General features: G+C 51.2%; 1 long non-coding RNA gene across 4 annotated transcripts; it reads left to right on the top strand.

Moving 5' to 3' along the window:
* Positions 1 to 1434: 1434 nt before the first annotated feature.
* On the top strand, positions 1435 to 3861 carry LOC120944311. Of its 4 annotated transcripts, XR_005750383.1 has the most exons (8): positions 1435 to 1958; positions 2079 to 2354; positions 2470 to 2509; positions 2653 to 2692; positions 2768 to 2807; positions 2951 to 2990; positions 3253 to 3412; positions 3493 to 3861. It is a non-coding gene; the product is annotated as an uncharacterized LOC120944311 (long non-coding RNA). The 4 variants fall into 4 exon arrangements; XR_005750385.1 differs by having other exon boundaries at positions 2768 to 2803; positions 2947 to 2990; positions 3253 to 3861; XR_005750382.1 differs by having other exon boundaries at positions 3253 to 3861.
* The last annotated feature ends 9517 nt before the right edge of the window (positions 3862 to 13378 follow it).

The raw sequence follows: 13378 nt of genomic DNA, 5'->3' as shown, positions 1-13378 counted from the left end.
GTTTCTGTTATAAAAGATTGTAAATAAGTACGTTTTCTCCTTCACTGATGGGCACTCATGGTACTGCACTGACGGGCACCGATGAGGTGGCACTGATGTGGTGGCATTGATGTCCACTAATATGCGGCACGGCTGGGCACTGATAGGCGGCACGGCTGGGCACGGATAGGCAGCACGGCTGGGCACGGATAGGCGGCACGGCTGGGCACGGATAGGCGGCACGGCTGGGCACGGATAGGCGGCAAGGCTGGGCACGGATAGGCGGCACGGCTGGGCACGGATAGGCGGCACGGCTGGGCACTGATAGACGGCACGGATGGGCTTGGATAGGCGGCATGGCTGGGCACTGATAGGCGGCATGGCTGGGCACTGATAGGCGGCATGGCTGGGCACTGATAGGCGGCACGGATGGGCACTGATAGGCGGCATAGATGGGCACTATCGTATGTGTTGTACTAATGGATGCCAATCAGTGCCAAACAATGCCTGCCAATCAGTGATGCCCATTGTGGGCACTGATTGGCATCCATTTTTTGTGTCCTCATCCCTGGTGGTCTAGGGTGGCATACTTTTTTTTTTTTTTTTAATCCCTGGTGGTCTAGTGGGCATCCCTGGTGGTCCAGTGGGCATCCTCGGGGGGGCTGTGCTGATAATCGATCAGCACAAACCCCCCCCCCCCCCTGTCAGAGGAGCAGCCGATTGGCTCTCCTCTACTCGAGCCTGACAGACACGAGTGAGGAAAAGCCGATTACTGGCTTTTCCTGTTTACATCGTGATCAGCCGTGATTGGACACGGCTGATCACGTGGTAAAGAGTCTCCATCGGATCGGTGCAGACTGACACCCTGCAACAACGATCGCCGCGATGCGCGCCCCCGGGGGCGCGCAGCGGCTCAGAATCCTGAGGACGTCATATGACGTCCAGCCAAGATTCTACAACCACTTTGCCGACGTCAATCTGTCATTGGCGGGCGGCAAGTGGTTAAAGTCCAACTCCAGGTAACTTTTTAAGTTGTTACAAAAAAAACAGTTTTCATTAAAAATAAAAAATATGATTGAAAGCTGACAGTTGTAAGCCCCTCCCCTTCCCTTTGTTCCTGTAAGTGCCAATTGTGTGGGACAGTTTGGCCTTTTATAGGAAGTGGGATAATCTCAGATCTACTGGCGGGATCAACAAATGATAGAACTGTTGCAGAACCCGCCGATTTATATCCGGCTTGCACAGTAGTGAAGTTGCTCTGGTTTCTCCGCACACTGTGAGCTTCCCAGGGAGAGTCGGGGGAAGGTAAAATAGAAGCGGATTACATTCCAGCTTTAAAGCGGAGGTCCCCCGAAAAAAAAACACTGCAGCTGCTGACTTTTAATAAATGGACACTTACCTGTCCAGGGATCCCGCGATGTCGGCACCCGAAGCCGAGCAATCACCCGTCTCTCGGCTGCCCCGCCGCCATCCTCCTGTGAGGGAATCAGGAAGTGAAGCCTCATTTTTGGGTGGAACTCCACTTTAATACCGCCATACTACCAACAGTCCGCATCCTCTGTCATTTCTTCCCAGAGTCCCCCTTTACCCCAAATAACAGTCCCTTCTATCTCATGTATGGAGGGGGAGGGGAGAAGAGACTTTCCTCCAGGAAGCTTCATTTATTTTTTACTTGTCAGATATGTAATGATTAGTGGGGGGAGGGGCTTTTATCTCCCCGATCTTTATAAATAGGCCCATTTGTACGGTGTCGGGACTCCACCATATAGAGGGGGAGGGGTGTTGTAGATCTCAGGAATAGTGACTTGGTTGCCATGAGAATAAATCTACAGCAAAGTGTCACCGGCTCCGTATAATGTGATCAGAGCTTCCCTCCTATCATGTCAGAGGAGGACGGGTCCGTGTGATTGGTGCACATGTCAGAGGAGGGGCTTGTGTAGTAAGTCAGCGTGCGCATCAGAGGAGGACGGGGTGCTCGGGTAGGTTAGCACACATATCAGAGGAGGACGGGGTGCTCGGGTAGGTGGGCGCACACATCAGAGGAGGACGGGGTGCTCAGGTAGGTTGGCACACATATGAGAGGAGGACGGGGTGCTCAGGTACGTTGGCACACATCAGAGGAGGACGGGGTGCTCGGGTAGGTTGGCACACATATCAGAGGACGGGGTGCTCGGGTAGGTTGGCACACATATCAGAGGAGGACGGGGTGCTCAGGTAGGTTAGCACACATATCAGAGGAGGACGGGGTGCTCGGGTAGGTTGGCACACATATCAGAGGAGGATGGGGTGCTCGGGTAGGTTGGCACACATATCAGAGGACGGGGTGCTCGGGTAGGTTGGCACACATATCAGAGGAGGACGGGGTGCTCGGGTAGGTTGGCACACATATCAGAGGAGGACGGGGTGCTCGGGTAGGTGGGCAAACATATCGGAGGAGGACGGGGTGCTCGAGTAGGTTGGCACACATATCAGGACGGGGTGCTTGGGTAGGTTGGCACACATATCAGAGGAGGACGGGGTGCTCGGGTAGGTTGGCACACATATCAGGACGGGGTGCTTGGCACACATATCAGAGGAGGACGGGGTGCTCAGGTAGGTTAGCACACATAGAGGAGGACGGGGTGCTCGGGTAGGTTGGCAAACATATCAGAGGAGGACGGGGCGCTCAGGTAGGTTGGCACACATATCAGAGGAGGACGGGGTGCTCGGGTAGGTGGGCAAACATATCGGAGGAGGACGGGGTGCTCGAGTAGGTTGGCACACATATCAGGACGGGGTGCTCGGGTAGGTTGGCACACATATCAGAGGAGGACGGGGTGCTCGGGTAGGTTGGCACACATATCAGGACGGGGTGCTCGGCACACATATCAGAGGAGGACGGGGTGCTCAGGTAGGTTAGCACACATAGAGGAGGACGGGGTGCTCGGGTAGGTTGGCAAACATATCAGAGGAGGACGGGGCGCTCAGGTAGGTTGGCACACATATCAGAGGAGGACGGGGTGCTCGGGTAGGTGGGCAAACATATCGGAGGAGGACGGGGTGCTCGAGTAGGTTGGCACACATATCAGGACGGGGTGCTCGGGTAGGTTGGCACACATATCAGAGGAGGACGGGGTGCTCGGGTAGGTTGGCACACATATCAGGACGGGGTGCTCGGCACACATATCAGAGGAGGACGGGGTGCTCGGGTAGGTGGGCACACATATCAGAGGAGGACGGGGTGCTCGGGTAGGTGGGCACACATATCGGAGGAGGACGGGGATGCTCGAGTAGGTTGGCACACATATCAGAGGAGGACGGGGTGCTCGGGTAGGTTGGCACACATATCAGAGGAGGACGGGGTGCTCGGGTAGGTTGGCACACATATCAGAGGAGGACGGGGTGCTCGGGTAGGTTGGCACACATATCAGAGGAGGACGGGGTGCTCGGGTAGGTTGGTACACATTTTGGAGGAGGATGGGCCGGTGTGGTAGATGGGCACACATATCAGAGGAGGACGGGGTGCTCGGGTAGGTTGGCACACATATCAGAGGAGGACAGGGTGCTCGGGTAGGTTGGTACACATATCAGAGGAGGATGGGGTGGTGTGGCAGGTTGGTACACATTTTGGAGGAGTATGGGCCAGTGTGGTAGATGGGCACACATATCAGAGGAGGATGGGTAGGTTGGTACACATATCAGAGGAGGGGGTTGGTGTGGTAGATGGGCACAGATATCGGGGGGAGGGTCATTGTGGTACACATATCGGAGAAAGGGGGGTTGGTTTGGTAGGTTGGTGCACAAATCGGAGGAGGATGGGTAGGTTGGCACACAGAAGCAATAACACAACCCACACCCTCCTGTCAGATTTTCCCCTCTATTTGATAGATTCCAGCTCCATTCACATGGCCCCCCCCCCCTCCTCTGTTCGGCTCCTCCCCTGACACATGGCGGGTCACACACCTCCGGGGGGTCCAGCGATCGCTGCGTCTTCATGTAGCGCAGGGTCCAGGTGATGGGCGCGTCCCGTAGGCTCCATGTATACAATGTTATATATGTTCTATGATGTAAATATTTTACAGATATTTTTGTTTTAGGGAAATTTTTTACTTTGATTCTTTCTGTATTTTCCTCCATCGGTGTTGCTGCTCACATTACAATAAAGTTTTGTTTTAATTTGTCTTTATTCTCCAAAACGTAATTTCCTGGAGGAGGGACAGCGAGGTCCGACATGGCGTCTCTACCATTCCCAGCCACCAAGATAAGGCTATTGGGCCTCATTTGGGGAGGAGAATGAGAGGCCAATGGAAGATCAGCTGAGAAGGAGCGCTGTACAATATGGGGGAGGGGGCGGGCTAGGGAGGCAGCCATTTTTTTTCCCTTTTTTGATGGCACTTGGTGTTCATCTTACTGGCCCGGAGAAAGGGGGGAAAAAGGATGGGAGAGGCTGAGGGAAGAGAACATGGATATTCTAGAAAGCCTGGTAGATGGTTTAGTGGAGGCAGGAGAAAGCCTGGAGGATAGAAGGACAGAGGTTGGAGGTCTGTGATTTGATTAAACAAAGGCTGAAAGAGAAGCCTGCAAAACTAAAGAACAGAGGCCATAGTAAGCCCAGAGGAAAGGTGAGTGGAGGCCACAGGAAGCCCAGAGAATAGGTGAGTGGAGGCCACTGGAAGCCCAGAGGAAAGGTGAGTGGAGGCCACAGGAAGCCCAGAGAATAGGTGAGTGGAGGCCACTGGAAGCCCAGAGGAAAGGTGAGTGGAGGCCACTGGAAGCCCAGAGGAAAGGTGAGTGGAGGCCACTGGAAGCCCAGAGGAAAGGTGAGTGGAGGCCACTGGAAGCCCAGAGGAAAGGTGAGTGGAGGCCACTGGAAGCCCAGAGGATAGGTGAGTGGAGGCCATTGTAAGCCCAGAGGAAAGGTGAGTGGAGGCCACTGGAAGCCCAGAGGAAAGGTGAGTGGAGGCCACTGGAAGCCCAGAGGAAAGGTGAGTGGAGGCCACTGGAAGCCCAGAGGATAGGTGAGTGGAGGCCATTGTAAGCCCAGAGGAAAGGTGAGTGGAGGCCATTGTAAGCCCAGAGGAAAGGTGAGTGGAGGCCACTGGAAGCCCAGAGGAAAGGTGAGTGGAGGCCACTGGAAGCCCAGAGGATAGGTGAGTGGAGGCCATAGTAAGCCCAGAGGATAGGTGAGTGGAGGCCACAGGAAGCCCAGAGGAAAGGTGAGTGGAGGCCACAGGAAGCCCAGAGGATAGGTGAGTGGAGGCCACTGGAAGCCCAGAGGAAAGGTGAGTGGAGGCCACTGGAAGCCCAGAGGAAAGGTGAGTGGAGGCCACTGGAAGCCCAGAGGAAAGGTGAGTGGAGGCCACTGGAAGCCCAGAGGAAAGGTGAGTGGAGGCCACTGGAAGCCCAGAGGAAAGGTGAGTGGAGGCCACTGGAAGCCCAGAGGAAAGGTGAGTGGAGGCCACTGGAAGCCCAGAGGAAAGGTGAGTGGAGGCCACTGGAAGCCCAGAGGATAGGTGAGTGGAGGCCATTGTAAGCCCAGAGGAAAGGTGAGTGGAGGCCACTGGAAGCCCAGAGGAAAGGTGAGTGGAGGCCACTGGAAGCCCAGAGGATTAGTGAGTGGAGGCCATAGTAAGCCCAGAGGATAGGTGAGTGGAGGCCACAGGAAGCCCAGAGGAAAGGTGAGTGGAGGCCACAGGAAGCCCAGAGGAAAGGTGAGTGGAGGCCACTGGAAGCCCAGAGGAAAGGTGAGTGGAGGCCACTGGAAGCCCAGAGGATAGGTGAGTGGAGGCCACAGGAAGCCCAGAGGAAAGGTGAGTGGAGGCCACAGGAAGCCCAGAGGATAGGTGAGTGGAGGCCACTGGAAGCCCAGAGGAAAGGTGAGTGGAGGCCACTGGAAGCCCAGAGGAAAGGTGAGTGGAGGCCACTGGAAGCCCAGAGGATAGGTGAGTGGAGGCCACTGGAAGCCCAGAGGATAGGTGAGTGGAGGCCACTGGAAGCCCAGAGGATAGGTGAGTGGAGGCCACTGGAAGCCCAGAGGATAGGTGAGAGCGGAGGTTGGTGGGAAGAGCAGCTGTCCAATCTGTGAGTGTGATATCCGGATAGAAGCAACCATATCCCAACATCTAGGAAAGAAAAATGATGGTAAGTATTTGTCACAATTATTTCTGTTATCTGTATGACGGGGAGAGCAGCAAAACCGTCTACAGCAGAGGTCTCAAACTGGCGCCCCTCCAGCTGTTGCGGAACTACAAGCCCCATCATGCCTTAGCCTGTAGCAGCCATGAATGAATGAATGAAAACTTATATAGCGCGGCACATGCAAATTTAATCGCCTCTTGGCGCTTGTTGTTCCTGTCTCCTTTGGTATCAGAGATGAGTCTTGATCTTTCTCCTGAAAGTCAGGTGGTTTTCCTCCAACCGAATGCTGGTTGGTAAAGCGTTCCATAGTCTAGGCCCTTGGACCGCGAATCTCCTTTCCCCCTTTGGACTTGTATCTGGCTTTGGGTATCTGAAGCAGATTTTGATTGGTGGATCGCAGAACGCGATTGGGATTATGAGCTTTTATTTTTTCGCACAGATAATGGGGAGCGTTCCCATAGATACATCTATGGGTTAGACAGAGAGCTTTAAAAGTGAATCTGTCTTTTACTGGCAACCAATGAAGGGATCTCAGCGAAGGGATCTCAGCGAAGGGATCTCAGCGATGGGATCTCAGCGATGGGATCTCAGCGATGGGATCTCAGCGATGGGATCTCAGCGATGGGATCTCAGCGATGGGATCTCAGTGAAGGGATCTCAGCGAAGGGATCTCAGCGAAGGGATCTCAGCGAAGGGATCTCAGCGAAGGGATCTCAGCGAAGGGATCTCAGCGATGGGATCTCAGTGAAGGGATCTCAGTGAAGGGATCTCAGTGAAGGGATCTCAGTATCTCAGTGAAGGGATCTCAGTGAAGGGATCTCAGTGAAGGGCTCTCAGTGAAGGGATCTCAGCGAAGGGATCTCAGCGAAGGGATCTCAGCGAAGGGATCTCAGCGAAGGGATCTCAGCGAAGGGATCTCAGCGAAGGGATCTCAGCGAAGGGATCTCAGCGAAGGGATCTCAGCGAAGGGATCTCAGCGAAGGGCTCTCAGTGAAGGTGAGATTGATTCCCATGGTTTTTTCCCAGTCACCAGTCTGGCGGCCGTATTTTGAACGACTTGTAGACGAGTGATTTGGTATTTGGGGAGTCCGAGGTAAAGGGCGTTAGCATAGTCCAATCTGGAGTTCACAATTGCTCCCACCACAACTGCTACGTCTTCTTTCGGGATAAAGGGGAGGAGTGTGCGTAGTAGGCGCAGCAGATGGTGAGATCCGCTGACTACTGACCCAATTTGTGCTCCATTGTCATGTGAGAGTCAAAGATGACCCCGAGACTTTTGACTTTTGGCGCTAGGGGTGATGATTCTGCCCAGAATGGGCGGGGGGGTCCAAGTTGTTGCAGGTTGATTCATACCTTTGGCGTGAAACAGGAGAAGTTCTGTTTTCTCTCCGTTGAGTTTAAGATAACTCTTTGTCATCCAGTTCTCTATCAAAGAGAGGCGTGTCTCTAGATTGAGGGGATGATCCTTTTTAACTGTCAGCCTTGCAATGCCTCCTGGGACTTGTAGTTTCGCAACAGCTGGAGGGTTGCCAGTCTTGAGACCCCTGGTCTACAGGGTAGAATTATTGTTGGTATTGTTGGGGTGTAATAGACAGAGGGGGGGTGTTGGGGTAAAATAGACACGGGGGGGGGTGTTGGGGTGTAATAGACACGGGGGGGGTGTTGGGGTAAAATAGACACAGGGGGGGTGTTGGGGTGTAATAGACACAGGGGGGGGGGGTGTTGTGGTAAAATAGACACAGGGGGGCGCGTGTTGGGGTGTAATAGACACAGGGGGGGGTGTTGGGGTAAAATAGACACAGGGGGTGTTGGGGTGTAATAGACACGGGGGGGTGTTGGGGTAAAATAGACACAGGGGGGGACGTGTTGGGGTGTAATAGACACAGGGGGGGGTGTTGGGGTAAAATAGACACGGGGGGGCGTGTTGGGGTGTAATAGACACGGGGGGGGGGGGGTGTTGGGGTAAAATAGACACAGGGGGGGGTGTTGGGGTGTAATAGACACAGGGGGGGGGGTGTTGGGGTGTAATAGACACGGGGGGGGTGTTGGGGTGTAATAGACACAGGGGGGGACGTGTTGGGGTGTAATAGACACGGGGGGGGGGGGTGTTGGGGTAAAATAGACACAGGGGGGGACGTGTTGGGGTGTAATAGACACAGGGGGGGGGTGTTGGGGTAAAATAGACACGGGGGGGGGCGTGTTGGGGTGTAATAGACACGGGGGGGTGTTGGGGTAAAATAGACACAGGGGGGTGTTGGGGTGTAATAGACACAGGGGGGGTGTTGGGGTAAAATAGACACAGGGGGGTGTTGGGGTGTAATAGACACAGGGGGGGGTGTTGGGGTGTAATAGACACAGGGGGGGGTGTTGGGGTGTAATAGACACAGGGGGGGGTGTTGGGGTGTAATAGACACAGGGGGGGGGTGTTGGGGTGTAATAGACACAGGGGGGGGGTGTTGGGGTGTAATAGACACAGGGGGGGGTGTTGGGGTGTAATAGACACAGGGGGGACGTGTTGGGGAGTAATAGACACAGGGGGGGGGGTGTTGGGGTAAAATAGACACAGGGGGGACGTGTTGGGGTGTAATAGACGCAGATTTGAAATCTGAAGATACGCCGCTGTAAAAGCTTCCTGAATCTACCCCAGAATGTTTATCCAGTGTGGAGACACTTCAGGCCGCTGCAATGTGCGCCCAATTATTTTCATGGGGGTGAATCGCACTGGGCCTATCCGAACGTAGTAGAATGATACACAGATTGCGGCTCAGAGAATAAAATCATCTTTATTTACAATTTTTAAAGCTTTCCAAAAAATCCCAGAAATTTGTTAAAGAAGAATAAAGTTTTTTTTGGGTTTCATAAAACAGAAAATATAGAAGAAGAAATATAACCCAACATATTGCGGCTTACAGAGCGAAGAAAGTGTCCGTCCGTCCGTCCGTCCGTCCCCGGGATAGGAAGGAGGAGGATGTTCCCGTCCCGTACAGCAATGTATAGAAAATCTCAGAGATTCATCAATATCGCTCATCAATATCGCTCATCAATATCGCTCATCAATATCGCTCATCAATATCGCTCATCAATATCGCTCATCAATATCGCTCATCAATATCAGTCATCAATATCACTCATCATATCGCTCATCAATATCGCTCATCAATATCGCTCATCAATATCGCTCATCAATATCGCTCATCAATATCGCTCATCAATATCGCTCATCAATATCGCTCATCAATATCGCTCATCAATATCACTCATCATATCGCTCATCAATATCGCTCATCATATCGCTCATCAATATCGCTCATCAATATCGCTCATCATATCACTCATCAATATCGCTCATCATTTCGCTCATCAATATCGCTCATCAATATCGCTCATCATATCGCTCATCAATATCGCTCATCAATATCGCTCATCAATATCGCTCATCAATATCGCTCATCATATCGCTCATCAATATCACTCATCATATCGCTCATCAATATCGCTCATCAATATCACTCATCATATCGCTCATCAATATCGCTCATCAATATCACTCATCATATCGCTCATCAATATCACTCATCAATATCGCTCATTTTATCTGCAGATTTCTTATGAATACAACTAAGAAGCCCAGAGACCCTCCCCGGGGTACGGAAAACCCGGATCCGGAGTATAGGATCGGGATAAGGCACCTTATAGAAAAGCGATGAGATCTGACGAGGGAACATTACTAGTACCATAGAACCTCGGATTAGGAGGATAATCCGTTCCAGGAGAACGCTTGTAATCCAAAGCACTCGCATATCAAAGCGACTTTCCCCATAGAAGTCAATGGAAATGAAAATAATTAGTTGCCGGGTCTAATAGACATCTATGGGAAAGCGCGGGAACAATGTGCTGCACCTGTAGACATGACAGGAGGTGACAGAAAATCTCACCTTTTCATAGTGTTCCCCATTGGGGGGTTCCCCTCACTGATTGTTTCAGTGACTAATGCCGCGTACACGCGACCGTTTTTCGGGTTGTAAAAAATGATGTTTTTAATGGTCTAGAAAAAACAAAGTTTTTTCCAACTTGATCATTAAAACGACGTTGCCCACACACGATCGTGAAAAAAAAATGCTCTAGCAAAGCGCGGTGACGTACGACACGTACGGCGCACTATAAAGGGGAGGTTCCATGCGGATGGCGCCACCCTTGGGGCTGCTTTAGCTGATTCCGTGTTAGTAAAAGACGATTCGCGCTTTTCTGTCTGTTACAGCGTGATGAATGTGCGATCTCCATTACGAACGCTAGTTTTACCAGAACTAGCGCTCCCGTCTCATAACTTGCTTCTGAGCATGCGCGTTTTTGCACGTTGTTAACCACTTGCTTACTGGGCACATAAACCCCCTTCGTGCCCAGGCGAAATTTCAGCTTCCGGCACTGCGTCGCTTTAACTGACATTTGCGCGGTCGTGCGACGTGGCTCCCAAACAAAATTAGCGTCCTTTTTTCCCCACAAATAGAGCTTTCTTTTGGTGGTATTTGATCACCTCTGCGGTTTTTATTTTTTGCGTTATAAACAAAAAAAGAGCGACAATTTAAAAAAATATATATATGTTTTTTACTTGTTGCTATAATAAATATCCCAATTTTTTATTTATTTTTTAAATATTTTTTTTCTCAGTTAAGGCCGATGCGATTTTTTTTTTTTTTTTACAAAAATACGTAGAAAAATACGTAATAAGCAACTGGTTTGCGCAAAAGTTATTGCGCCTACCAAATAGGAGACAGAATTATGATTTTTTTTTTTTTTTTTTTTACTAGTAATGGCGGCGATCTGCGATTTTTATTGGGACTGCGATATTGCGGCGGACACATCGGACACTTTTGACACAATTTTGGGACCATTCACATTTATACAGCGACAGTGCTATAAAAATGCACTAATTACTGTATAAATGTGACTGGCAGGGAAGGGGTTAACACTAGGGGGCGAGGAAGGGGTTAAATGTGTTCCCTGGGTGTGTTCTAACTGTGTGGGGGGAGGGGAGTGACTGGAGGAGGTGACTGATCTGTGTCCCTATGTACAAGGGACACACCATCGGTCTCCTCTCTCCCCTGACAGGACGTGGAGCTCTGTGTTTACACCCCATCATTACACTCAGAGCTCCACGTCCCTGCTGTCACCGACGATCGCGTGTACCCGGCGGACATCGCGGCCACCAGGTACACGCATCGGCATCTTAGCGATGCGCCGGGACACTGTTTACCCGCTGCGCGCCACCCAGGTAATGCACTTAAAATGACGTTCAAAGACGTCCACTTGGCACTTGAGAGCCGCGCTGTGGACGTCTTTTGTCTATAGCGCAGATCTCAAGTGGTTAAGGACCGCCCAACGCCGATATACGTCGGCAGAATGGCACGGCTGGGCACAATCACTTACCTGTACGTGATTGTATAATGCCCAGCCGTGTCGCGGGTGCGCGCCCGCGACCCGGTCCGAAGCTCTGTGACTTCGACCGTGGGACTCACGGAACCGATCGCCGCTGGAGTCCCGCGATCGCTCCCCGGAGCTGAAGAATAGGGAGAGGTGAGTGTAAACACGGCTTCCCCGTTCATCACTGTGGCGGCGTCATCGATCGCGTGTTCCCTGATATAGGGGGACACAATCGATGACGTCACACCTACAGCCACACCCCCCTACAGTTGTAAACACACATGAGGTCACACATAACCACTAGAGGGCGCTGATGGGGTTAACTCCCAAACTGGAATTGTCATTTTCACAGTAATCAGTGCATTTTTATAGCATTTTTTGCTGTGAAAATGACAATGGTCCCAGAAATGTGTCCGATGTGTCCGCCATAATGTCGCAGTCACGAAAAAAAATCGCTGATCGCCGCCATTAGTAGTAAAAAAAAAATAATAATAAAAATGCCATAAACTATCCCTTATTTTGTAAACGCTATAAATTTTGCGCAAACCAATCGATAAACGCTTATTGCGATTTTTTTTACCAAAAATATGTAGAAGAATACGTATCGCCCTAAACTGAGGAAAAAAAAATGTTTTTTTTATTTTTGGGGGATATTTATTATAGCAAAAAGGAAAAAACATTGAATTTTTTTAAAAAATTGTCGCTCTATTTTTGTTTAAAGCGCAACAAATAAAAACCGCAGAGGTGATCAAATACCACCAAAAGAAAGCTCTATTTGTGGGGAAAAAAGGACGCCAATTTTGTTTGGGAGACACGTCGCACGACCGCGCAATTGTCAGTTAAAGCGACGCATCGCCGAATCGCAAAAAGGGGCCTGGTCCTTTAGCTGCATTTTGGTCCGGGTCTTAAGTGGTTAAAGCCCACACACGATAATTCTTTACGACGTGAAAAACGTTGTGAAAAATTAGAGCATGTTCAGATTTTTTTTTTGCTAATTTTTTGGATCGTGAGCTCTGGATTCCACACACGATCGTTTTTAATGACATAAAAAAGTCATTTTTTCATCCCGAAAAACGGTCGTGTGTACGCGGCATAAGATTTGTTGATTTCCCTTCAGTTTCTGTCCAAAGCAGCCCATAGACGGTGCAAATTTCTTTCCTGCAACCAAAGAAATTTGCTAAATCCCTCCTGCCGTGTCATCGTATTCCCAGGGCGAGGGAAGCCACCCCTGCAGGTAGAAGACAGCGATTATTGCTAGGGGCTATACCAGCTGCTAGCGATAATCGCATGCAAGAGACGGCAGGCTGGCTGTACCCAAGTTGATTGATCTACTTGGCACATTCAGCCTGCCCATAGATCTTGAATGTGAACCATCTATGGCCGGCCTTAGGCCTCGTACAGGTGAGCGGACCGTTTTCATCGGACATGTCCGCTAGCAGATTTTGGTCTGATGGTTGTACACACCATCAAACCAAAATCCCCGCGGACAGACAGCGCGGTGACGTGGCGGCGACGTGCGCGAACCCGGAAGTTCAATGCTTCCACGCATGCGTCGAATCACTTGGACGCCATGCGCGGGTTCTTGGGCCAGCGGACATGTCCGGTGAGTCGTACTGACCATCGGACAGGCTTCCAGCGGACATGTTAGCATGCTAAGAAACATTTGTCCGCTGGAAACCTGTCCGGTCGGCCGGAAAATTGTCCGGTCGGCTCTACACACGACCGAACATTTCCGCGGACCAGTTTCAGCAGACATGTTCGGTCGTGTGTACGAGGCCTCAGTAACAACAGTCACCAGGAAAGGAAGGGAAGATAAATCTCCCTAACAGAGACACAGATACAGGGGAACCTCGGATTGCGAGTA

Source organism: Rana temporaria, chromosome 6 (assembly GCF_905171775.1).
Source record: "Rana temporaria chromosome 6, aRanTem1.1, whole genome shotgun sequence".
NCBI lineage: Eukaryota > Metazoa > Chordata > Amphibia > Anura > Ranidae > Rana > Rana temporaria.
Note: the sequence above shows the minus strand (reverse complement) of the source record. Positions and strands in the feature narration are given on the sequence as shown.